The 26,715-nt window shown below is 45.5% G+C and overlaps 1 protein-coding gene across 4 annotated transcripts in view; it reads right to left on the bottom strand.

Moving 5' to 3' along the window:
• Positions 1–26,715, bottom strand: part of ZNF516 (zinc finger protein 516) — a 1,134,205-nt gene that overhangs the window by 721,370 nt on the left and 386,120 nt on the right. For all 4 annotated transcript variants that reach the window (XM_044067104.1, XM_044067106.1, XM_044067108.1 and 1 more), the window contains exon 2: positions 21,300–21,440. The gene's annotated coding sequence lies outside the window, so the exon portion shown is untranslated. The remainder of the gene's footprint in view (positions 1–21,299; positions 21,441–26,715) is intronic.

Below are 26,715 nucleotides of genomic sequence, written 5' to 3'. Positions count from 1 at the left end.
TTTGTAAATACCCTTGGCGCAGTAAATAAGCCAAAGGGCAGTGCAGAGAACGGATAGTGCGTGTAGCCTGCTTTGAAGCGTAGGTATCTTCTGCAAGATTCCTTGATTGGGATGTGCAGGTATGCTTCCTTTAAATCTAGTGTTGCCAACCAGGCGTCTTTGCCTAGCATGGGAAGCAAGTGGTGAAGAGTCAGCATCTTGACTTTTGGAATAACCAAAAAGGTGTTTAGAGTAGACAGGTCCAGGATAGGACGCCATGAATTGTCTTTTCTGGGTACCAGGAAAAGTCTCAAGTAGAAACCTTGTCCCTTTTCCTCTTCTGGTACCAAATGAATAGCCCCCATGCTTGAGAGAAAGTACTTGCTGTTGGGCCTCTGCTCACTGATTTGGGGGTAGATCTGGCCACCCGCTTGGTGTTGGTAATGTGTGGAAGTGAAATCTGTATCCCTGGGACACTATTTAAAAAACATTTGTCCTGGGTAAGAGTTCCCAGTTCTTTGCATGAAGAGCAATTCCCCCCCCCCCCCCCCCAAAGGAGCAGTCAGTTGAGAAGTGCTTGGCAGTTTTAAAAAAGTCATTGAGACAGTTTACCACAGGGGGGAGTTTTATTACTCTCAGATTTGGAAGTGGTGGCCCCCCACTGCTTAGTCGTGTGTGTACCCTGGGACTGAAGCATGGGAGCTCTGCTGGATCTGGGTTTGGACTGAGGTCTGGAAGAGGCAGAAAAGGACCACTTCTTGGAAGGCCAATGCCTAATAAACCTTGGAGGTTGTACTTGTAAAAAATCTTTTAACAGTTTGCATAGATTTAGCTTTTTCCTCGATCTTTTCAAGAACTTCTTCTGCCTTGTTGCCAAAGAGGCGGTCCTGATTTAAGGGAGTATCTAGCAATTTAGTTTTAACATGATCTGGCAAAGATTGCTCCTTAAGCCAAGCATGTCTTCTAAGTAGAGACCCGGTAACAGCAGCCCTGCAAGATGTCTCTAGTGAATCAAAACCACACTGCAAAGTATGTTTTCCAACCTGTTCAGCAGAATGCATCAAATCCTGTAAATCCTTATTTTCGGCACAATCAGGAATCAACATAATTTTCTGTTTAGGCAAGCCAATAATATTCTGCTAATACTTTAACATATGAAACTGGCAATTTAAGGTCCTGATGGCCAAGGTTGCAGAGATGTATACCTTCTTACCCAAGCTATCCAGGGCCTTGGAATCTCTATCAGAGGCGGTAGGATTTTTGGCAGTAGTAGCCTTCATGCCCTTGGGTCCCTGTGAAATGGTCTCAGGATCCGCAGTAGGATTTTTAAAAAAGAACTTGTGAGAATCAGGAACCCTGTAATATTAGGCTTTCTGGGAGCAGGAGGTAAAGAGTCAGGGGCCAAGCTAGATTCCAAAAAGGCATCGTCAACAATGTCCAGCACAGGAGGGATACCTAAAGGCCTGTGTTGGGGCAGAAGTAAGAAATCTCCAAGCCTCTTTTTAAAATCAGAGTAATCCTGGCTTTCCCAGTGAAAATGCTCCCTAAGAGTATGCAAGGTTTCACCAAAAGAAAATTCCTCTGGGGGAGAAGCAGAGGAAAGAGAGTCCTCTGCATCAGAATCCTCATAGGTAGATAAGGGTAAATCCTGGTCATCAGAGAGACAAATTTCAGAATCCTGGTCAGAAGTATCATACGCAAATTCAGTCCTAGGTCTCTTAGAGGGGGAAGGTTGGCTTCCCCTGATTAAAGTAATAAGGTCTTCAACCATTCTTATTTGTTTTTTAGGCATAGAGGCCTGACCATCCGGTCTGGGATGTCGGTTTTTTAGGCATGGTTGGAGTTTTAGGTCCTGAAGAAGAAGATGGCTTTGGTTTAATACGCAAGTCAGTAGGCCTGAATATACCCTCAGAAGCCAGTGCCTGCACAGCAGCTCCAGACCCATCCAAGGTAGAAACATCTGCAGGTTCCACAGTTGAAGCATCTCGCGGCATACCGGACTCCGAATGGGTCTCCGTAGAGGCCAGAGAATCTGAAGTAGCGGGTATCAGGGGCTGCGAAAGCTCCTCAGAGTACTGGTGAATTGGTGACTAGCTTAGGAGAAGCATAGTCTGCAGCTTTGGACCTAGGCGACCTGTCTCTGTGTTTATCTTTGCGTTTTTTCGGAATGTCGGTAGTCGGGTGGCTTAAAGACATATCTGGATAATTGAACAGAGTACCAAAATATTTAGAAGCGAAAATATACAGATGACGATTAGTTCATGGTTTAATTAAGGCACAAAACCGACAGCGAGGTATGTCGTGGTCAGGGCCTAGGCAAGGAATACAGTACGAATGAAAATCTTTGAGGTATTTGCTTTCCACAAGAAATACAACTATTGACTTTTAATGACATCGGTAAGGAGCAAGAAAAAAAAGTTTCCCCAACGGGGTACTTGGCTTTAGTTGAAGACTTCGGTTCTGAAACTCGAAAATGAAAATTTCAGGAGTTGGCCGACCGGCACTTGCAAACTGCTTCTGTTTCAGGCACCGCACGGCAAGAAAGACTGTTGTAATGGTGTCGGCTTCATGCTTTATACCCCTGACTACATGACCTCACGGAAGACGAGACAGCAACCGACACAGGACCCAAGACTTTGATAATCAGGCCGACTGAGGGTTACTGCAAGCAGATAACACAAATATGATGACTGCAACAGTGAAACACTAAGAACATCCCATTTGTCTTGGGTAACTATTTCCCATTTTTTTCATGCAGGGCAAGCTTCCTCCTAAGGGAGCAGACAGTTGAGCAGGGCTTGGAAGAGTTAAGGTTAAGTCATTGTGCCATTTTTCCATATGGGGGTGCCTTACTACTCCCTGCTTTGGAAGTGGGAGCCCACCACTGCTTAGGCCTGTGCGTAAGCCTGAGACGGTAACCTAGGTGGTCTGCTGTTCCTGGGTTTGGACTGAGAGGGTCTGGAAGAGAATGGAAAGGACCAATTCTTTGAAGGCCAATGCCTCCTAAATTTGGGAGGCTGTACTTCAAGGAATTCTTTAACAGTTTGCATAGATTTAGCTTTTCCCCCATCTTTTTAAGGACTTCTGCTTTGTTGCCAAACAGGCAGTCCTGGTTTAAGGGAGCATCCAGTAATTTAGCTTTAACATGATCTGGCAAGTTTTGCTCCTTAAGCCAAACATGCCTTTTAAGTACAGACCCAGTGACAGCAGCCCTGCAAGATGCTTCTAAAGAGTCAAAACCACATTGCAAAGTATGTTTACCAACTTGTTCTGCAGAATGCAACAAGTCCTGTAACTCTGTGTTCAGCACAGTCAGGAATCAACATAATTTTCCGTTAAAATGGTCCCATAATATGCTGCTGATACTTTTAACATATGAAACTGGCAATTTAAAGCCCTAATGGCCAAAGTAGCAGATGTATATACCTTCTTACCCCATCTGTCCAAGGCTCTAGAATCTCTAACAGAAGGGGTAGGATTTTTGGCAGTAGTAGCCTTAAGGCCCTCTGGTCCTTGTGAAATGGTCTCTGGATCCGCAGTAGGGTTCTTGAAGAGGAACTTGTGAGAGTCAGGTACTCTATTACCTGTCAGGTTTACTGGGAGCTGGAGGTAAGGTGCCTGGGGAAAGGCTGGATTCCAGGAAATCATCATCTACAATGTCCAGAACAGGAGGGATAGCTAAAGGCCTGTGCTGAGGAAGGAGTAATAATTCCCTAAGCCTCTTTTTGGAGTCGGAGTAATCCTGGCTTTCCCAGTGGAAATGCTCTGTAAAAAGTATGCAAGGTTTCACCAAAAGAAAAATCTTCTGGAGGGGAACCAGAGGGAATAGAATCCTCTGCATCAGAATCCTCATAGGTAGACAAGGGCAAATCCTGGTAATCAGAAGAAACAGAAATATCAGACTCCTGATCAGAAGAATCAGAAGGAAAATCAGTTCTAGGTCTCGGGGGGGGGGGGGGGGGGCTGGCTTCCCCTAATTAAGGTAACAAAGGTCTTCAGCCATTCTAAGCATTTGTTTTTTAGCCATATGGGCCTGACCATGCGGTTTGGCATCGGCTTAACATGGAAGTATGTAGGCCTGAATACTCCCTAAGACGTCGGTGCCTGCACAGCTGCTCCGGACCCATCCAAGGTAGAGACATCCGCAGGTTCCATAGTCGAAGAAGCATCTCGCGGCATACCGGTCTCAGCAGAGGCCTGCGAATCTGAAGTAGCAGGTATCAGGGGCTACGAAAGCGCCTCAATGAGTACCGGCGGACTGGCGACTAGCTTAACAGAAGTGTCGTTGGCAGTTTTGGACCTGTGAGGTCTGTCTTCATCCTTATGTTTTTTTGGAATATCGGTAGTCGGATGGCTTACCGAAGCCATTTCTGGATAGTTTTACAGAGTACCAAAATAATTTGATGCAAATATAGCCCGACAACTAATAGTTTGGGGGTTGAATAAGGCACAATACCGACAGAGAGGGACTTCGTGGTCTGGGCCTAAGCAAGGAATGCAGTAAGAATGAAAATCTTTGAGGTATTTGCTTTCCACAGGTAATACAATTGTTAACTTTTACTGACATCGGTTAAGAGCAAGAAAAAGGATCCCCAACGGGGTACTTAGCTTTTTTGAAGACTTCAGTTCTGAAACTCAAAAACGAAAATTTCAGGAGTCGGACAACCGGCATTTGCGAACTGCTTCGGGCACCGTGCGGCAAGAAAGAATGATGTAATGGCATCAGCTGCATGTTTTATACCCCTGACTACCTGACGGCATCCGACACGCAGGAATCCAAGACTCTGGTATTCAGGCCGGCTGAGGGCTACCTGCAGGCAGATAACACAAATGTGAGGACTGCAACAGTGAAACACGAAGAACATCTGCACCTATATATTCCAAATTTTGAGTTGGTTCCAACTGAGACTTGTTATTCCCAGATGAGAACAAGTCGGGAGAACCTGACGTCTTTGCCCATTATCAACTGATGCCTAGTTGGGGCAGTAATGAGTCAGTCATCTAGGTATGGAAACACCCGGAATCCCTGAAGTCTCAAAGGAGCTGCTACTACTGTCATACATATGGCGAACACCCTGGGGGCTGTGGTGAGACCAAAGGGCAGAACTCTGCACTGGTAATGACTGGGTCCCATCCAGAAGTATAAGTGCATTCTGGATTGTCTGTTCATCTTTATGTGATAGTACACATCCCGAAGGTCTATCAAGCTCATCCAGTCGTTCTTGCACAGATGAGAGAGAATGGACTAAACTGTGACCATCCAAAACTTGGTGTGTCGAACAAGTTGCAGAGATCCAAAATTTGTCCCAGTCCCCTGTATTCTTTGGCACTAAAAAGAACCCCGAGTAAGTTCCAGATTCTATCTGGTCTGGCAGGACCTCTTGGATGACTTTTACTAGCAGTTTTTGTATCTGAATTTCTGCATCTTCCCTCTAATTGGGTGAAACACTGGGGATTGTCTTTCCATCCTTCTCACACCTGGATAATGAGCCTTTCACTTTGGGGCCAAGGACAAGCCATCACAAGGAGCTGGGATGACCCACCACTGGAACAGTAATCAAGGAGCCTCAATCCTCACCACTGGTAACAGTGGTGGATGTACAATGGGAGGATGACAGGTACACGCACAGTATTTCCACATGCAGCTTTCTGCATCAGTATTTCCACATGCAGCTTTCTGCATCAAGTGTAACTTCCCTTAACAGCACACAGAGACCAGAGACCACAGTTAGTCCGGGGCCGGTTTCTCCCTCTTTCTCCATATCTCAAATAAGACTCCCCACTGGCACAGCTATAGAATTGAGATCTCAGCTGAGTGGTCAAGCCAAGACCTCCAGAACCGTTCTCTGTCCAACCAGTGGTTCATGTCCTTGCCCAAGTAGCTGATAAACACACACACATACACCTGGGAAAGGCTGGCACAAGTCTACTAGCTATGCCCCCTTTTGCCCAGACTGTAAAGTAGTCATCACTGCCACCAGCCAACCCTTATCAGCTACTTTAAGGCCCTTAACAAATGGAGGGTGCCCAAGCTTACTGTACAACATTAATAATAATACAAATGGTAGTTTGACCAAGAGCAAGACTATTAGGAGTGGCCCACATCGCCAAATAAACATACATGTACTCTCAAGACTTAATTATGTCTCACAAAGATCAGTCACAATGAAAGGTTTAAATACATTTAATAATAATAAAAGAAGAAAATACTTAGTATATTTCCACAGTGACAGAAAAACATCTAAACTAAGCTTTGCTATATTCCTGACTGTATGTAAGAGTGGTTAACTTGCTTAAGAGCATGGCAGATGTAGTGAATGGATCTTCTAGTTGTTGTCAGGTCAAATACAGAATGCTGTTTCACTAAGAGACCTCTCAAATTAATATCTCAAATATTACTGCTGGGATAGCTTGCAGAATGACATAATTTCTTCTCATTTGGCTCTATCCCAAGTGAAACCCCTACTGCTGGAAGCTAGCAGAATTTAGCATCTACTGTGAAAATACAAAGACCTCAAATCTTTGACAGATGTTAGAAGTCATAAAACAACTGCATTTCAAAAAATAAGTTATGTACTCACCATAATGTTCCATCTGAGTAGGTAAACTTCATTTGTCAGCAACCTGTGGGTCACGGATCCGAGCCAGCAACATACAAAGCAAAAAGATCCGAGCTCCAAGCTCCTCCACCTACCCATACTGCACTGCAACCTCCTTCCAATCCTCAGATAGAGTTTGCTACTCCATACATGACACCAACAAACTAACCTGACACCCCCTAAACCAAGGGCAAACCTCAAACTCGTGACATCTGGATAAAGAGTTCAGCAAAAAAATGCCAAGGTAAGGGGGAAGGGGGGAGGGACAGTTGCTGACAAATGAAGTTTACCTACTCAGATGGAACGTTATGGTGAGTGCATAACTTTTTATCTGAAGTAGTTAACTTCACTTGATCAGCAACCTGTGGGACAGAGTCCCCAGCTACCAGAAATCTTGGGAGGCCCTTAAGGAAGGATATTCCAGAGCAGTGCAGAGCCAAAAGAAGCCCTTCCTCTAGACACCAAATCCAGTTTATAATGATTAATAAAGGAGTGAGAAGATGTCCAAGGTAGCCGCTGAGTAAATGTCATCCAGGGAAACTCTAGACCAGAATGCTGCAGACGTCGCCATAGAGCGTGTAGAATGGGCATGAACTCCTACTGATTCTGGTAAACCAAGCTTTCTGTATGCTTGTAGTATACAAAGGGAAATCCACCTAGCCAGAGTCACATTTGAAACTGGTTTCCCTAAAAAGGGCTTAACAAAAGAAACAAAGTTGATCAGATTTGCGGAAGGCCGCCGTCCTGTGCAAATAAAAACGTAACTGCCTGTGAACATCCAGCAAATGAAGTTTGTATTCCCCTTTGTTTTTAAAATTAGGGAAAAAGACAGGCAAATTAATAGATTGACTAATATTTGTCTCAGAAGCAACTTTAGGAAGAAAGGATGGATTAGTCCTGAGAGACACCCTGTCCTTATGAAACACAAGGTATGGTGGTTTCATACAAACAGCTTGCAGCTCCGACACTCTCCTTGCTGAAGTTATAGCTGCCAGAAAAGCAGTCTTCCATGACAAAAATTTTAAGTCAACTGATGCTGAGGGCTCGAAAGGAGGCGCAACTATGGCCTGAAGAGCCGCAGTCAGATCCCACAGCGGAGACTGTTTCTTAACAGGGGGTCACAGAAGAAAAGTGCCTTTCAAAAAGGTCTTACAAATTCTGGCAGCAGCGAGAGAGCCTAAATTGCCCCCTACATGGAAATAAGAAATAGCCGCCAGCTGGACCTTCACTGTGGAGGAGCTGGCTCCTTGCTGGAAGATAGGAGACAAAAAGTGTAATACCACTGGGATCGGAGCGGTAAAAGGATCTAGATTTCTCTGTGAAGCCCAAATGGAGAAGCGTCTCCATTTGCTAGAATACATTTTCCTGGTAGAGGATTTATGTGCCGCATAGATAGATTTAACAGGAGAAGAGATACTGCGAGTCCTAGCAACTAGTGGGACTGGAGCAGCCAAGCTGTGAGCTTCAGTCTGTCCAGATTCGGAGGAAGGATTCCCGAGGGATGACGAATTAGATCCGGAATGGGATCCACGATCCAAGGTGGAGCTATGAGATGAGACCGTAGGCAGGGGAACCAGACCTGACGAGGCCAGAATGGGGCTATGAGGATCAATCTGATCCCCAACCGGCGAGCTTTCTGCAAGAACTTTATCATGTGCGGGAGCGGGGGATATGCATAAAGAAGACCGGGTGGCCAAGCATGAACAAGAGCGTCTCTGGGGCTTTTCCCCCCTTGGGGTGATTAAAGCGAAAAACTCGCTGCACTTCACGTTGGAAGGCAATGCGAAGAGATCACAGCAAGGCTGACCCCACTTGAGGAAGATCTGTTCTGCTACACAAGGGTTCAGAGACCACTCGTAAGGAGACTCAATTTGCCCGCCAAGATGTTGGACCGACCTGGAATGTGCATTGCTATCAGAAAACGGTTTGTGGAGATCGCCCATTCCCAGACTTTCATGGCTTCTCGACAAAGGGGATAAGACTTGGTTCCTCCCTGTTTGTTGATATACCAGACCACTGACACTGCCTGTCTGGATCGCAATAGTTCCCAGAGGTAGATAATCATGCAGAGCCTGCAACGCTAAAAGGGCCGCTCTCATCTCTAGGACATTTATATGCAGAACGGTCTCATTTTGAGTCCACGTGCCTTGAACAGTCCTGCCCGAACAATGCCCCCCACCCTAGGCAGGAGCCGTCCGTGGTTACCGTGGCTTGGGGTTGGGGCACAAGAAAGGGACGTCCCTCCTGCAAATTCCGAGATTGGAGCCACCACGTGAGATAATTTCTGCACTCTGCTCAGAGGGATCGGAAAATCTAGAGGTTGATGAAAAATCGACCACTGAACTTGCAACATCCACTGTAAAATTCTCATATGCAGACGAGCACAAGGGATCAGGTTGATAGCTGCTGCCATGGACACTAAGGCTCTCAGGACTAATTCTGCATGAGGTGCAGAGGACTGCAGAAGGGCTAACACATGAAGTGTCAGGCTGTGTTAGTCTGTCTGGGGTTAATAATGCCCTGGTCTGGCGAGAATCTATTCTCGCCCCTATGAAGTCTAACACTTAAACAGGTTGAAGGGAAGACTTCCTTATGTTTAGGGTAATCCCTAGCCGAGGCGATATCCGGAGAAAGAAATCTCTCGCTAGTAAGAGTAGGTGCCTGGTGGGGGCGGTGAGAAGCCAGTCTTCCATGTACGGAAAGACCTAAATGCCCTGAAGTCTCAAGTGGGCCGCTACAACTGCCATGACCTTGGTGAACACCCTGGGGGCTGTGGTGAGACCGAAGGGTAGGACCCTGAACTGATAATGACTGGCCACCTAGCCGAAAGCGGAGGAACCTCCTGAATATGGCAGTATGCATCCTTGAGGTCTATTGAGCACAACCAGTCTTCCTCCTGCAGGAAGTGCAGGATGGATTGAAGCGTGACCATCCGGAACGTTTACTTGGCAACAAACAGGTTCATTGTTGACAGGCAGAGAATCGGCCTTGGCTCCCCCGTTTTTTTTGGCAACAAAAAGAACCTGGAATAGATGCCTGATCCGGACTGGTCTGGGAGTAACTGCTGGTTGGCTCTTTTTTCTAGTAGTTTTTGTATTTCCAAGGCCGTGGCCTCCCTCTGAGTGGGTGGGACGTCCGGGAGGCGCCTTGTGTAAGGGGGCTTGTTTATGAAGGGAACAGAATAGCCTCTGGATATTATTCGAAGCACCCAGAGATCTGTCGTGATGGACTCCCATTGGGCTAGATGCATCAAACCCCCCCCCCACTGCCTCCAGAGAGGAGCAGTCGGGTAACCCCCTCAGGGTTGCTGCACGGGTCGCTCTGAAAAAGGTTTGCGTGACCCGAACTTCTTCGGCCCTCCTCTGCCTCTGGGCCGGCATCCACCTAGTCTCCCTCTCCCTCTGGGGGAGAAGGAGTCCTGAGCATTCCGGGACTGCTGAGTTTTTCGGAAAGTACAGCTGTGTACACTTACCATAAATGTAGATGTTAGAGTGTCTTCACTGTTGCAGTCATCACTGTAGGGTTCTTCCTGCCGGCAGGCAGCCCTCGGTCGGCCAGAATCCCAAAGTCTGGGTCTGGCATCGGCTGTGTACTCACCCTCCCTGACGTCAGAGCGCCAGGGGTACAAAGCTCCCAGCAGACGCCATGTTCTCTGTTTTTCTTGCCCCAGATGTCAGGTGCCCAAAAGTGAAGGCTAAAAGTAAAACAAAAATGTAACATACAACAAACCCCACACCCTGTAGCAAATACACCTCAGAAGGGTGAAGTAGGGAACCACACCAATAAAAGTAAAAAGAGGGAACAGTAAAAAGGAGTAGAGGTATAGCCAAAAGAAGTCAGGGGGCTGGAGGGAGGGTAACCAGGACTGCAACAGTGAAGACACTCGAACATCTACATTTATGGTAAGTGTACACAACTGTACTATGTTAATAGTTTGCAGTCATCACTGTAGGGTTGAATCCCAAAGCTGAGATAATGGGTGGTGGTTATTGAGTAGAAGGGGCGGCTAGAAGGCCTTGCAAGACTGCAGAAGCAAAGCCTGCCCTAGACTTAGAATAAAGTGGGAGATTATAGTGCTTAGAGAAAGTATGCACTGAACTCCAAGTTGCAGCTTCCAAAATATATTTGGTAGGTACTCCCCTGAGAAAGGCAGCTGAAGTAGCAGCAGCTCTGGTAGAGAGTCCTAATTTTTCCTGGGATTTGCTTTCCATGATGAGAGTAACAAAATCTGATTCCATGAACAATCCATTTAGAAATGGTCTGTTTTGAAATAGCTTTGCCTTGGGAATTTGCTGCACAAAAAACAAACAGTTGTTCTGTTTTCCTAATATCCTTGGTTCTGTCCAGGTAAAAGCGAAGCTGCCTGTCCACGTCCAAAGAATGCAAGATCATCTCCCCCTCATTTTGTGGATTAGGGAAAAAAGCTGGCAGGTGAATAGTTTGGTTTAAAGCCACTTTAGAAACCACTTTAGGCATGAAAGTAGGGTTAGTCCTCAAAGAAACCCTGTCTTGATGAAAAATAATGTAAGGTTCCACAGCCATGAGCGCTTGTAACTCCGAGACTCTCCTGGCTGAAGTTAAAGCCAGTAGGATAACAGTCTTCCATGATAAATACTTTATATCAGATGTGGCAGCAGGCTCAAAAGGAGGCAGAGTAAGTTTTTCCAGGACATAATTGAGGTCCCAGGCAGGAATGGGTGGTGTCCTACGGGGCCTTAAATTCTTTGCTCCTCTGAGATATTGTTTCAGAAGTGGATGTGAAAAAATTGGAGGATCTGTATTATAATGTGCAGAGATAGCTGAGGCATGTATCTTTATGGAGGAAAAAGATAAACCCATCTGTTAGGTAATGTAGAATCAATGGAATATTTGGAATGTGAGGATCTGATTCCTGAGCATGCATCCAGGTGCAAAATCTCTTCCATTTACCTTCATAAGATAAGATTTCCTAGTGCTAGGCCTTCTGGCTTCTAAGATAACATCCATGACCTGTTTGGAAAGGGTAGGATTAATCATAGACCCTGAATATGCCAGGCTGCCAGGCTGAGAGTTTTGATATGAGAGTGCAGGACCTGGCCCTGATGTTGAGACAAAAGATTTGGAATCTGAGGTAGAATCCAAGGAGGTTCCTGGGATAGATTTATCAGTGTTGAGTACCAAAATTGTCGAGGCCAATTCGGGGCTAGTAAGATCAGCTTTGGTTTGTCCTGTTTTATTTTTAATAACACCCTTGGTAGAAGAGGTAGTGGTGGAAAGGCATACCCCGAGAGGTTCCTACAACTGAATGAGAGAGCATCCACTTTCCATGCTAGCTTGTGATATGCCCTTGTGCAAAAAGTCTGTAACTGGTAGTTGTGGGGAGATGCAAACAGATCTATGTCCGGGCAGCCCCAGGCTTCTGTAATCATCTTGAATATTTGGGTGTCTAGCATCCACTCGTGTGGGTCTGACAGGTTCCTGCTCAGGCTGTCTGCCAGAGTGTTTTGTTTCCCTGGCAGGAATTGAGCTTGTAGGTCCACTTTGCAAGCTAGTACTGTGTCCCATAGAGTCATGGCTAGTCTGCAAAGGGGGTAGGAGTGTGAACCCCCTTGCTTGTTTATGTACCACATAACTGTGGTGTTGTCTGTCCGTATCAGTAGCTGCCCTGGCTGTAAAAGATCCCTGAAAGCCAAGAGGGCATTCTGCACAGTTAACATCTCTTTTAAATTGATATGTAGATGCTTCTGATCCTCTGTCCAAAAACCTTGCAGGCCTTTCCCCTGCAAGTGGGCTCCCCATGCATAATCCGAGGCGTCCGTGGTTATCACTTGGTAGGCTGGAAGTAGACTGAAGGCTTTCCCTTTGTTTTGAAGACATGCCATGGCCCACCAATGGAATTCCTTTTGCAGGCAAGGCAAGACAGCAATCACTGTTTCCAGACTGTGACAATGCTGGGACCATACGCTTTTTGGTACCATTGTATCTTCCTCATATGCAGTCTTGCATATGGTACGAGTAGGATGCAGGAAGCCATGTATCCCAAAGCCTGCAGGAATTTTCTTGCAGTTAGTTGAGACATTAACGCCAAGCTTTTGAAAGTTGAAGCCAGCTGTAGTTGTTTTTCTGATGTCAGGAATGCCATCTGGGTTGTTGCGTTTAAAAGAGCACCCAGGAAAGTTATCTGTTGAGTGGGTGTCAAATTTGACTTTTTTACGTTCACAGTGAATCCCAGGTACTCGAGTAGATTCTGGACAAATTCCAGGTGCTGGAGTAAAATGTCCTTGCTGTCTGCTTGAATAAGGCAGTCGTCCAGATAAGGGTAAATTTAAATTCCCTTGAGTCTGCAGTAAGCTACTACTGGTGCCAGGCACTTGGTAAAGACCCTGGGCGCAGTAGACAAGCCAAAGGGCAGCGCAGAGAATTGGTAATGTTTCAAGCCTGCCTTGAACCTGAGGTATCTTCTGCACTCCTGTCCGATAGGAATGTGTAGGTAAGCCTCCTTTAAATCCAATGTCACCATCCATGCATTTTTGCTCAACATTGGCAGGAGCTGCTGCAGAGTAAGCATCTTGAACTTTGGTATCTCTTTAAGACTGACAGATCCAGGATGGGTCTCCAAGTATTTTGCTTTCTGGGAACTAGAAAGAGTCTTGAATAAAAGCCTTGTCCCATCTCTGAATTTGGAACCAGTTCTATGGCCCTCATAGCCATGAGGGACCTCACCTGTTTTAATGCCTCTGCCCATTGAGTTTTTGGTAGGTCTGGCCATCCGTTTGGTTTTGGTAAGGTGTGAAAGTGGAATAAAACTACATCCAGAACCCACTTGTCTTGGGTTATGCAAGTCCAATTTCGGTGAAAAAGAGAAAGTTTTCCTCCCAGAGGAGCTTCCAGGAGAGGTTCCTGGAGCCATGCAGGGGGAGTCATTGAGCCGGTTTCCTGTAAGGTTGAGACCTATCTTCTCCATCCCTGGGGGTGGTAGCACTCCACTGTCTAGGTCTATAAGAGGTCTGTGCTTGGGCCCTCCCTCTGGGGCGCCTATATCTACCCCTCTGAGGCCTGTCCGAGCTGGGAAAGGACCAATTTTTAGCTGGCCAATTTCTGCTAAATCTAGGAGGCTGAACTTGTAAGAAATCCTTAACCGTTTGCATGGATTTTGCCTTATCCTCCATTTTCTTTATAACCGCTTCAGTCTTAGACCCAAACAAAACGTTATGTTGAACAAGAGCATCCAGTAACTTTGCTTTCACTTGATCAGGCAAATTTTGTTCCTTTAACCAGGCATGCCTTCTAATGACCATGCCAGTGGCAGCCACCCTGCAAGAGGCCTCAAAAGCATCAAAACCACAGTGTAAGGTATGTTTTCCCACCTGCTCAGTAGCATGCATCAAATCATGTAATTCCTTATTGTCTGCACATGCAGAAATGGTACCCAGTTTTTGTTTCATAACAGACAAAGGGTATTGCTGATATTTCAACATATGAAATAAACAATTTAAAGCCCTAATAGATAAAGTAGCAGACGTGTACACTTTTTTTGCCCCATCTCTCCAAAGCTCTAGAATCCTTATCTAACGGAATAGGGTTCTTAGCAGTGGCGGCTTTAACACCCTTAGGACCCTGAGAAATGGTTTCTGGATCAGGAGTAGGATTTTTATAAAGAAACTGGTGGGAGTCAGGGACTCTAATATCTATCAAGCTTAGCAAGGGCCGGAGGAAAGGAGTCAGGAGTTAAATTAGACTCAGAAAACACATCATCCACAATATCCAAAATAGGAGGAATAGCCAGGGGTCTGTGTTGGGGAAGAAGGAAATCCCTAAGCCTTCTCTTAGATTCAGAGTACTCCTGTCCTTCCCAGTGAAAATATTCCCTCATGTCATGTAAAGTTTCCCCAAAAGAATAATCTTCAGGAGGAGAAGCTGAAGGAATGGATTCCTCAGCATCAGAATCCTCATAAGGAGGGAAAGTATAATCTTTGTTCAGAGGAAGACACTGAAGAGATAGATGCCTGATCACAGGATTCATAATCCAATTCTTGTCTTGGCCTTTTGTCAGGAGGGGGATGTGAACCCCTAATCATAGTTAGCAAGTCCTCTGCCATTTTAAGCATTTGTTTTTGAGATTTAAGTCCCGGATCAGAGGAGGACTGGGCTTGAGTCTTTGTTTTAGAAGGAGTCTTTGCCTTTGTCTTTGCCTGAAGCTGCGTAGGCCTGAAAACCCCCTTGGAAGCCGGTACCTGCACAGCGGCTCTGGACCCATCCGAGGGAGCATTATCCGAAGGTCCTGCACCTGGAGTATTCGAAGGCCTAGTTGGCTCCTCGTGGGAGTCCGTTTCGGCAAGCAGTTCTGTAATGGCCGATGACAGGGGCTGCGAAAGCACCTCACTGACGACAGCCAAACCAGCAGCTGGCTCTGATTGTAAACGGTCTGATTTGGACCTCGGAGGCCTATCCTCATCTTTGCGCCTTTTATGAACTCCGGTAGTCGGAAGAGTGTCCGACGACATGTTGTAATTAAATCGCCTCCCAACGTAATGAAAGGCAAAATCGTATCCCCGTTTAATAGTACGTTGATTAAATATAACACAAAACCGACAACTAGCTACGTCGTGGTCAGGGCCTAGACAAGGAATACTGTAAGAGTGAAAATCCTTGAGAGGTATTTGCTTCCCACATGAAATACAATTAACTTTTTCTGACATCGGTCTGGAGCAAGAAAAAAGTTTCCCCAACGGGGTACTTAGCTTTGAAAAGAAGAATGTCTTCTGTATGAAGCACCAAAAATAACAGGAGTCAGCCGACCGGCACTTGCGAACTGCTTCCACTGCGTGGTAAGAAAGACTGGAGAACATGGCGTCGGCTGGGAGCTTTGTACCCCTGGCACTCTGACGTCAGGGAGGATGAGTACACAGCAGACGCTGGACCCAGACTTTGGGATTCTGGCCGACCGAGGGCTGTCTGCTGGCAGGAAGAACCCTACAGTGATGACTGTAACAGTGAAACACGATGAACATCCACAGCTTCTTTTGCCCTCGCTGGTTCCTGTAGAAGGACCTTTGAGGGTTAGAGAAACTGATCCAGATGGCTGACCGCGTCTTCCAGGGTGGAACCGTCAAAGGCTGCGTTAGCAAAGGACGCCTTGAAGGGTTCTGAGAAGTCGCAAAGACTGAGCCAGGCGTGACACCTTAAGGCGATGCCGGACCCACTAGCCCTAGCGGCTCCCTCGGTGGCATGAGAGAGTAAATGTATGGACGTATTGGACACAGATTTGAGAGTGGCATTACGAGCTGAGAAGGTCCGTTTATCCTCGGCCGACATGGACTCCAGGGGAGACTCAGCGTACTCTTTCAAGAGGTCCAGCTGCAATCAAATTACGTGGGCCAGGTAATTCAGCGCTCTTATAGTAAAGGTGGCTGAAGCAAAAGTCCACTTTCTAAGATGGTCCATAGCCCTGTACTCCTTTGTCTGGGGGGTGGACCAAGGAACTTTCTTGGGCGAGTTCCTTTTTTGTGGCCGCCGCCACCACCACCATGGCATCAACTGGGGAACCTTTGTTCCAAGAAACTATCTGCCGGTGGACTCAGTATTTTGTCAAGTCTTTTGGGTATAGGCTCCACAGTGTCCGGTTCCCTCCAAGCTCTGGTGGTGATAAGGTCCACCAGAGGGTCGGCCAGGGGGGACACCCAAGAGATAGATGGGCCTGTGTCGAACGCCTACAGAAATACCGACTCGTCAGAGGAAGGTTTCTGGGCAGACCACCCCCCTCTGGCGAAGGATTTCCATAATGTCTCCAAAAGAGAAGTCTTCAGGGGGTGATTTGGGTGAACCTTCCCCTTCCTCCAAGTCGGCATCCTCAGTGAGGGACTCTGGGGGGGGGGGGGTCCAAGTGCATCCTCTTACACTGGCGTTTGTGAGGGACCTCCTTGGGTGAACTCTCCGGGGAGGGCTCACAAATTGTTTCATGTTCCTCCAAGGGAACTGTCTGGGGCGCATTAGACACAGGCTGTCCCTGGGGGAACTGGCTAACGGAAGACAAACCCAACTGCGAGTGAGCAGGGATGGACCCAGAGGACAGAGTGAGGGGTCTCTATCCTCCAGAGAGAACCCTCTCCATGACGTTGAATGCAGAGAGACCCATCCTCCCTGAAACTGGTAGCCGAGACCCTCTCATCTGATGAGGGGATCGAGCCGAAGCTGGAACGGTCTGACCCGAAGGGGCAGTATACCCAGACCACAATGGAGCCGATGACACACTCATCCCCTCAGATCCGACGCCCAACTCTCAGCTCAGAGAGCTCGGATCCGACAGACTCGAGGGCATGGCCGGCGTCGAGGCCGAAGGCACCATCGGCGCCGACCCCCTGACTCCGGGGGCTCCTGGGATCCATAGACTCCAATATCCAATGGTGTATCAGAGAAGGAGCTATCGGGGCAAAAAACTGAGCCACACTCCCCGCAACGGGAGGGGGAGAGCCAGCAATACCCCCATCTGCATTTGAGTTTGTAGAAACCTTCGCATCATCCGATCCATGTCTGCATCAGAGATGCTTCATGTCGATCTGGAGGACGCCACCGACGCCGGCCGGGAGAGCCAACGCAAAGATGACCTCGAGGGTGATCTATAGCATCCTCCTCTGGCTCCAGAGAAAAATGTGGTGAACCGAGCAGAGGAGAGGATGGCCTAGTAACTTTTACTGGAGACAAGATTACTTTAGCGGGAGGGGCCGTTGGATCCAACTTGGCCTGTCGCTTGCGACCCCTCTCTCTATCTTTATCCTTAACCACATGTCGCTCTGTATCCCTGTGCTTTTCTTTGACCTTCTTGGCCTCTCTCTCTCCCTGTGGTAGGGTGAGTCCCGGACAGGGGAGAAGGGTCAGAAGGATGAACAGCCACAGCCGTGGCTGGTAAGGAAGCAGAAGAAGAAGAGGCAGAAGTTGATTCTGCGGGTAGAAGACCTGCCAAAATCAACTTATTCCTGCAATCCCGCAAGGTTCGGGGGTTGAAGGCCGCACAAATCTTGCAGCCGGAAGACAAATGGGCCACCCCCAAGCAAACTACACAGAGTGTGACCATCAGCTGGAGACAGCTTGTGGCCACACTCTGTGCACTTAGAAAAAGTCACTTTCTGACATCCTACAGAATACACACGACAGGCGGGAAGGGAGGCCTACACTAACAAAGTTTTCAACTTTCAAACAAGGAAAAAAACAATAAGTATTGTAGGTAACTAATAATGACCTCAAAATTATCAAAAAAGGGCACACAGACCAAGTTTTAGAGAAGAAACCCTCACACTTGCCTGGAGCTCAAGAATCCCGTGTTGGCGAAGCCGCGGCAAACAAGATCTGGGGATTAGAAGGAGGTTGCAGTGCAGTATGGGTAGGGGGGAGCTTGGAGCTTAGATCTTTTTGCTTGGTATGCTGCCAGCCCGGATCTGTGACCCACAGGTTGCTGATCAAATTAAGTTAACTACTTCAGATTTAGCAATTATTTCACTTTAAAGATGATACAGAAGACTCCCTAGTACAGATCTCTAGCTGCCATAAAGTCATTTAACTTCAGCTATTTTTCTGAAGTTAACCTCCTGCATTCCAGTTTCCACTATTAAAATATCTACATTTAAACAGTTACAATAGTTCATGTACATTTCTATTATCTTTCAATAGGGCACACTGTGGATACATTTCAAGCACTTTACAAAAACCTTTTCAACACATACTTCTGTACCAGCAGTATATACATGACATACAGTTCTAATACATTTAGAACACAAGCATCTTATACAAATCACGTTGATATTCATAACAGACATACATTTACAAAATTCCAGGTAGCTGTGCTGGCAGTATCTCCCTTCATCATAGGAGCATTGACAAACGAAGACTAAGGGCTCTGCAAAAATCAAACACATCCAGGCATGTCTCCCGATGGAAATGCCTGACTGCCCTTGGAGTCCCTTCAGCTACGTTCGAAATGAGCCTCACAAATGAATTTGAGATAGACTGCAGGGTAGCCAACTGTGAAGTCACAGATGATTGGACCTCTGCAGAAACGGATCAAGAGAGGATATCTGATGGTTCCTTTATCAAATCCCTCTGAAACCTTGTAAAATTTGCCAAATAATTCAGCAACCTTAAGGCGAAAGCCAATGAAGCACAGACATGCTTCCCAAACCCGTCCATTTCCCTAGACTCCCTATTAGGGGAATGAACAGTGGAACTCTCTTCAGCAAGTGGTGGCTGCCGCTATGACCATGGCATTAACAGACATCCCTTTACCCCAAAACTCCTTATCTGCAGATGGTGCCATAATCTTATCTGGTCTCCTGGGTATGGGTTCAACTGTGTTGGGTTCCTTCCACGCCCGCAGAGAGATTAACTCAATAAGCTTGTCAGCAAGCAGAGTAAACAGAGAGGTATATGGGCCCGTACTGAAAGCTTCCAGGAATACAGACTCCTCAGATGAAGGGTTGCTAGGCATCAAACCACTTATTTGGCTCTCTCTAAATGAGACTTCTTCAAGGACCATTCATCTTCAAAGACCATATCATCCAAGACAGACTCGAGGACAGTCCAAGTGCTTCCTCTTGAACTTCTTCCTATGGACATCCTCAGTGGGATGCTCTAGGCAGGTATCGGAACAAACAAATACCCTGCTGGGAAGCAGAGGGTTCTCGGACTGGCAGTCCCTGTGGTAAAGAGTGATGAGGCTCCAAGCGCAGACACATCAAGGTAGAAGGTTGAAATTCTGAGGGGGTTGGATTCATCTGTTCTGCTGAGGCAGAAAACATCCTCTTCATAGCTTGAAGACAGATCACTCAAGAAAAAGAGAAGACCTCAGCTCAAAAAAACAAGCTTTTGGACAGTCACCCTCTCCCACTGCAAAAGCAATCTCCCAGAGGTGGAAGCCAGAGCCGAGCTATCCAGTGTCAAGGGTCCAAGGCACAGGGATGGCTCTGACAACTTTGGAGTCGACTAACACCTCAGATCCGACAGAGAAGCTACAACTCAGAGGGCTCTCCGGATCAAACAGAACCGGTGCACTCAGAGTAAACTTCAGATCCGAGGATTATACAAAGCTGAAAGGCTTGGATCCAAGGACTCAGTCAAAGGAATCAGAGGAGGAACTAGAGTGGGGGTACAGTCGAAGGACAAACCTCCTAACCCAGGGGGGTAGGAGCCGATAAGACACCCATTTGACTCTGCGCCAATAGGATCTTCCACACCACTCTCTCCACATCTTCCTCAGTCAAACTTTTGGAAGAATAAGTTGAAAGTAGAGAGGGGGATCTAGATTGGTAATTCTCCAAAAAAAAGGTGAGGGCTCCCTTGAAGGCACTGAATCGACGTATGGCAAATATCTAGTCCTGAGAAGAGAAACAGGGCTTGATCTAGTCGGATCTGTATAATCTTTGTTCAAATCCAAAGTAGTCAATTCCATCAATTTCTTTTTTCTGTTCAGAGGGCGAGGTCGGATCCAACTTGGATCTTTTCTTGGACAGTTCCAAAACCTGGGTGGATGACAGATGATTTCGGAGATGAAGTTTTCGATTCCTTACTTTTACTTTGGGAGACTGATCACCAGATATAGCCTCTCCAAAGTCAGAAAGTACAAAGTCTCTCAAAATAATCTGTTTTTTTTTCTACAAGCTCCCTAGGGTTGAACCCATGGCAGATGGGACAATCTTCTTGAAGATGTAAAGGCCCAAGACAGTAAACACACATGGTGTGGGCATCAGACATAGGAAGCTTGTGTCCACACTTAATGCACTTTTTAAATCTACCGGAACTTTCTCCGCCATAACTACCACTATAAAAGAAGCAAAATAAAGACAGATTTTTTTTTTAAATATTAGGACAGCAAGAAAGAAAACCTACCACCAATGGTAGCAATGGCTACACTAAGTGTAGAGAGGAAAGAAAAATACTAACTGTATTTTATAGTATGCACTGTACAATAGAAAAGGTAAAGGATAGTAGCTATATAAAAAGTAAGGCAAATTAGAAAATATTAAAACTTGGAAAGTTTAGAAGATAATATCACTTAACTAAAAAAAAACACGTTTATATCACATTATCCAAAGATGAAAATAGCGAACGCTATTTCATCGGCCCCAAAACATCTAAACATGAAAATATCGAACATTCAGAACAGCAAATTTTTTCCCATGGAAAAAATTTGCTGCTCGAAACACACACACACACACACACACACACACACACACACACAGGCGCATCAAACAAACAGCAACCACACACGCATACAAATTCCTACATCTAACGCTACACTATACACTATCTACCCACTTACAATGATGTCATGAGTTAAAGCCGCCTGCACTTCACTATGCTTAACTGTTGTCAGTATTTAAATTTGAACTATCTGACTGATGTTTTACTTCTTAAGGAATTGTACATGACAAAGACTGCAGCAGTTCCTTTTACTGTCCAACAAATTATTCTGTGATAATACCTCAAGTCCATCAGTTTTTACAATAGTTTTCCAATTCCCTCCTGCACTGGGTTTAATACAACTTCTATATGAATGTTGGTGAAGAATGACTTGGGGAAGGAGAAAATGCATTTCACTGGAGACAGTTTCCAGTTTTAAATTGTTTTTGGTCCACAGCTTATAGAGAAGGTCCTGAAGTAAAACTGTTCTCATCAAAAGTGACACCTGCACTGTACATGTACTTCTTGCTCTGCAATTTATAATCAAAACAGAAAAGAAAATGACAATCTTACCTTTACGTCAGGAGACTGCAACATCTCTAACTCGCACTTGATTAAGAAAAATAGCCAATACTTGAAAATATTTGAATTTGAAGCATTTTATGTGTAATCCACAAAACATTTTTTGCTTTCACCAAGTAGCTACTCGAATTCCTGTAATCAGAAAAAAAAAGTAGTATGAGCCAACTTAAACATTTCACAGCAAAGTATGCAATTTGCTTCACCTCACCAAGTACCAGCGGTTGCATTCCACCCTCTTGGACACAGAAACAGAAAATCTAATGAATCTAAGCACCCCTCAATAATACCAAACACACCCTTCCTCTCCTTAACTGACACTTCTGCAAGATAAAATGGGCTTTTTTTTTGCTTCAGTACTGTTTCTAAACAAGACTGCTTCTTATTAATCCAGAGTTCCAGACAAAATTCCAGAATAAAGAAAATTCCAACAAATAGTATATTTACTACAAAGCATTTAGTCAGCTAGTCAGTCTACTGGATGGGTTGGAGGACTGAACACAAGTAGACCCACTTCAGGCACAGCCCACAGAAATAATTTACAAACTCAAGACAATAAGATACAACATTATTCAGATACAAAAAAGATGCCAGAAATGATTATACATACAGAATATATGCAATGGAAAGACGAGCTCGATTACTATACTACTGTCCACTGACACTAAAGAGCAACCAAAACAAGTGTATTAAAAACAAATATGCACAGTGAAAAATGAAAGCCAGGTAAGTTTTGTGTTTTACATGTGTGTATGTGCACGCGTGTATAATAACTACATCTATATATAACCTATCATACACATATCTATATTATATTTCTCTATGTATATATCTATATGTACAAGCTGCAGTGGTGCAATGGCAGCGTTGTTGCCTCACAGCAAGAGGTTCTCCCGTTCGATTCTCGGCTGGAGTGCCTTCTGTGTTGAGTCTGCATGTCCTCCCCGCGATAGAGTGGCATTCGAAAGACATGCATGAATGGGTGTGCCTTCATTGAAGGTTGGGTGTCGGGCTGGCACCTCGGCACCATAAAAATCTACTGCCAATCATTAGCGGACCGGAGTTCTGCTGTGGCGACCCCTAGCTGGGAAAAGCCGAAAGAAGAACAACAAACATACATCTATATGTATACATCTCTTTATGTACATACATATATAATTATCACATGCGTAACAGTATTTACATGGAGTGAGACTTAAGATTCTTTAAACGTAATTTTGATCAACAGTGATTAAAGAAAGTCAGCTGAGAGTGTACAGTTGTGTTAAGTATTTACCATAAAAGATGCTTGAGTAGTTTTGGTGTTGAAGTCTTCACTTAATTGTGATATCCTGCCTGCAACTGGCAGTCTTTTAGAGCCCTACTCTCTCCCACTGCTCCAGCTTTCAAAGTGAGGATGTTGGTAGTATAAAGCGTGTCAGCTGGTGCCATCTTCAGATCTCTACCACCTGATTTTGCCAGGGCAAAAGTCCCAGACACCAGAGTATAGCAGGCCAGATGAAAACAGCCACTGCCAGCCAAAGTCCACCCCCAAGATGCCTTAATCAAAACTTTCCATGAAGAAAGCCAACAAGCCAGGTTTTTGCAGGGTAGAAATTGGCAAGGTAAGATAAGGAAGGGCACAAGCCCAACACAAAAGCAAGCCTGGGACAATTTTGGATGGAGATGGCTTGGACTTCAAGTGAGGCTAACCATAAACGCAGATGCTTGAGAAGTTCTTAACACAACTGCACTACTTACTGCTCCAGTCTTCACTTCTTGGGAAGCTTCCCAAAGAAGTACAACACTAGGGAGGTGGACAAGTTCTACGGAAATATGATCCTGCAGGACAGCGGAGGCAAATACTGCCCTAGCTTAATATGCAGATCCACCACCACCCCCAGTTACAACATCTGGGAAAGGGGTGCAGAGAGAGATATAGCTGTTTCAGGAATGGCCTGGGTGAAGACGGTTAGTGGCAGCTATAGCTCTAGTTGAATGCACCTTAATCTGGCCTAGGACTTTCTTCCAATAACCGGCAATGCAATGCACTAACTACCTGGAAAGAATTTATTAATAAATGCATCAGTTTTGCTCAATTCTTTGGTTCTACGAAGACAGAATTTCAGCTCTCTGTGCACATTAAGGGAATGCAGAGCTCTCTTCCTCAAGATTTTTGAGGCTTTAAAATACTGCAAGTTGATTGCTCTGGTTTAGTCAGTTCCATAAGTGCTTTAGGCAAGAAATGATTAGTATACCATACTACTCTGCCCTGATGCAAACACCAAAAACAGTTCCTTGCATATCACAACTTGAAATTTGGAAAACTTATCTAGCTTATGTAACCATCAAGAACAATATCCTCCAAAGAAGATCTGAACAGGAGAAGAGGTTAATAGTTTAAAAAGGGGGTATGGCCAATTTCTTTAGCACGTAGTTGAGGTCCCATGGTGGACCAATCAAATCTTCTAGGCAATCTACATTAGATGAGACCTCTTAGGAATTGGAATTTGAAAGGGGGGGTGGACAAAGGACCTGGGAAGCCAGGCTGAAACAGTAGAAGCATGCACTTTTATACGCGTGTAAGCTAAGCCCAAACTGCGGCGGCCCGAGTTATTCCAAGACAAATGCCACCCTAGGCTTTTTAGGGTCCTGTTTCCCGGACTGGCAGTTTTGCTGCGGTTCTTAGCTTTCTTCATATATTTATCATATCCTCCGAAAATCTGTATTTTCCTGGGACTAGTGTGGAAATCATCCACACGGGCAGTTTCTGTGTGGTCAGGTGGAGGTACAGCAAGGACCCTACATTTTGTGGCAGTAGATACCCTTGCTGACAACTTGGGGTTCTCTCACCATTTTGGGCCATAAAGATCACTGTTGGTCTTTACTCCTTTACTTTGTCAGTACCTTGGGGAAAGGGGTGTTGCAGAGAAAGCATAGAGAAACTTACCTGTACAATTCAAGAGAGAATCTGTCTTCTAGGCTTTTGAAGTTGCTAGCCTTGAACAATACTGTCTCAGTTGCCTTTTCACATACAAAGCAAACAGATCGACATCTGATACATCCCATCTGTTTAAGAAGGTCGCCCTGTTTAACAGATTTGTGGGTATCTGCTGAGTCTGCTATTATATACTGTTCTGAAGGAATATATGTGGCTGTAGGAGCTCCTACTTGCCCTTCAATTTCCTACACTTAAATGCCAGAATGTAGATAAAGTATGAGCAAGTCTCACTCTGGTTATGTAATGTAGGTGTGTAGTGTCATCTGTCTTCACTTGCAAAACCCCCTGCTGCACGATCAGGGAAAAAAGCTTCTGGTGTTTGAGTAAATGATAGCAGTCATCCTATGTTTTTTGCAGTTCTTTCTCATCTTTTCTCTCCACATCCTTTAATAGGTGAAGATTTCCTGTATAGATAGTACCTGATCTGCTTGTGCACATCCAAGGAATGAAATACCTTCTCTTCCCTGTTCTGTGGATTTGGGAAGAAGACTGGCAGGTGGATAGCCTTGTTTAGGGTAAGTTCTGATACCACTTTAGGGGGTTTGTTCTAAGGCTCATCCTATTCCTTTGAAAGAGAGAGTTAAAGGTTCTTTAGCTCTGAGGCCCTCCTTGCACATGTGGCAGCTGTAAGGAAAGCACTCTTCCAAGTGAGCATCCTTAGACAGGCACTGACAGCATGCTCAAAGAGGGGGTAAAGAAAGTTTCTCCAACACATCATTTGGATCCCAAGCAGGAACAGGGTTCTTTTCTGGGTGGTCTCAAGCGAATTACTCCTTTTAGAAAAAGCTTCACGTGAGAAGATTGGCAGAGCCCTGTGCAGGCAAGCTGATATGGCAGATGCATGTACTTTATCACTGAAGCAGGAAAGTCCCTGTATAAATAAATCTGAAAGTTACTCCAAGACTGAGGTCATATCTGCACGAGAAGGGCTGGTGTTCTTGCTATGAAAACTGGTAGAAAAATCTTTTCAATTTCATCAGGTATAATTTTCTGGTATTGGGTTTCCTTGCCTCCATTAGAATGGAAAGCAGATCTGTGGGATGGGATGCATCCCTTCCCATCAAAACCCAATCCTCCACGCTGTTAACCACACTCAGGTTAAGGGAGGATAGAAAACCAACATCTTGGCTGAGATAATCTACTTCCTGCAGTAGGGTACAGAATGTCCCCTCACGGAGCATCAAGAGAAGAGAGCCAGAAGGGGGACCACTAGAGTTAATGCTGGGTCTATCCACTCCAATTTTTATCAGTACCCTGGGGATCAGTGGTAAGGGCAGAAACGCATACAGGAACAAATCGGTTCACATGAAAGAGAAAGAAAGTACAGTTTTGTACCTACCATAAATGTAGATGTCCGAACAGGATAGCATCTGCAGTCCTTACAAATGGGTTGTCCTGTCGTCAGGCAGCCCTTCGGTCGGCCGGATTCCAAAGTCTGGGTCTGGCCTCGGCTGGTGTCGCACTTCACCCGACGTCATAGCTGCAGTTCTTCGGGTATAAAGGCATCAGCCGACGCCATTTTCCTCAGTGTTTCTTGCCCCAGATGCCAGTTGCCCTCTTGGATAGCTAAATTTTTGGATAAATGCCAATGTTTCCAAAAAGTAGAAGGCAAACACAAAAAATAAGCATGTATATACATATATACAAACAAATACACCATAAGAGATCCCCCCAGCTAGCTATTAGGTGGGCAAATACCCTAGGAGTACCACAGAGGGGAAGGAGGGTGGGTAATCCTGACTGCAGATGCTATCCTGTTCGGACATCTACATTTATGGTAGGTACAAAACTGTACTATGTCCTTCAAGGATGCATCTGCAGTCCTTACAAATGGGTAGAACACCATAGCCACACTAGGGGAGGAGGAAGAAGAATTTATGGTGTAGTTAGGATCCCTTGCAAAACAGCAGTGGCAAACCCTGCTCGGGATCTAGAGTATAAAGGTAAGTTATAATGCTTGGCAAATGTATGCACGGAGGTCCAAGTAGCAGCCTCTATAATGTCCTTGGTAGCCACTCCTCGTAAGAAAGCTGTGGTAGTGGCTGTAGCCCTTGTAGAATGAGGCCTTATGTTCTGTGGAATTTGCTTTCCATGGTAGGAGTAACAGAATCTAATGCAATTTCCTATCCACTTGGAGATTGTCTGTTTGGAAATTGCTTTTCCTTCCCTTCCTGTTGCATATGCTACCAGAAGCTGGTCAGTTTTTCTATTGCCCTTGGTTCTGTCCAGGTAGTAGCGTAACTGTCTATGTACATCCAAGGTATGTAGTAGTCTTTCCCCCCTGTTCTGTGGATTGGGAAAGAAGGTAGGTAGGTGGATTGCCTGGTTTAAAGACACTCTGGATACCACCTTAGGCATAAATGAAGGATTAGTTCTCATGGACACTCTATCTTGATGGAAGATTAGGAAGGGTTGTACTGCCATTAAAGC

The sequence above is a fragment of the Protopterus annectens genome, chromosome 3.part1, assembly GCF_019279795.1.
Source record: "Protopterus annectens isolate FY-2018-M chromosome 3.part1, PAN1.0, whole genome shotgun sequence".
Taxonomy (NCBI): Eukaryota; Metazoa; Chordata; order Ceratodontiformes; family Protopteridae; genus Protopterus; species Protopterus annectens.
Note: the sequence above shows the minus strand (reverse complement) of the source record. Positions and strands in the feature narration are given on the sequence as shown.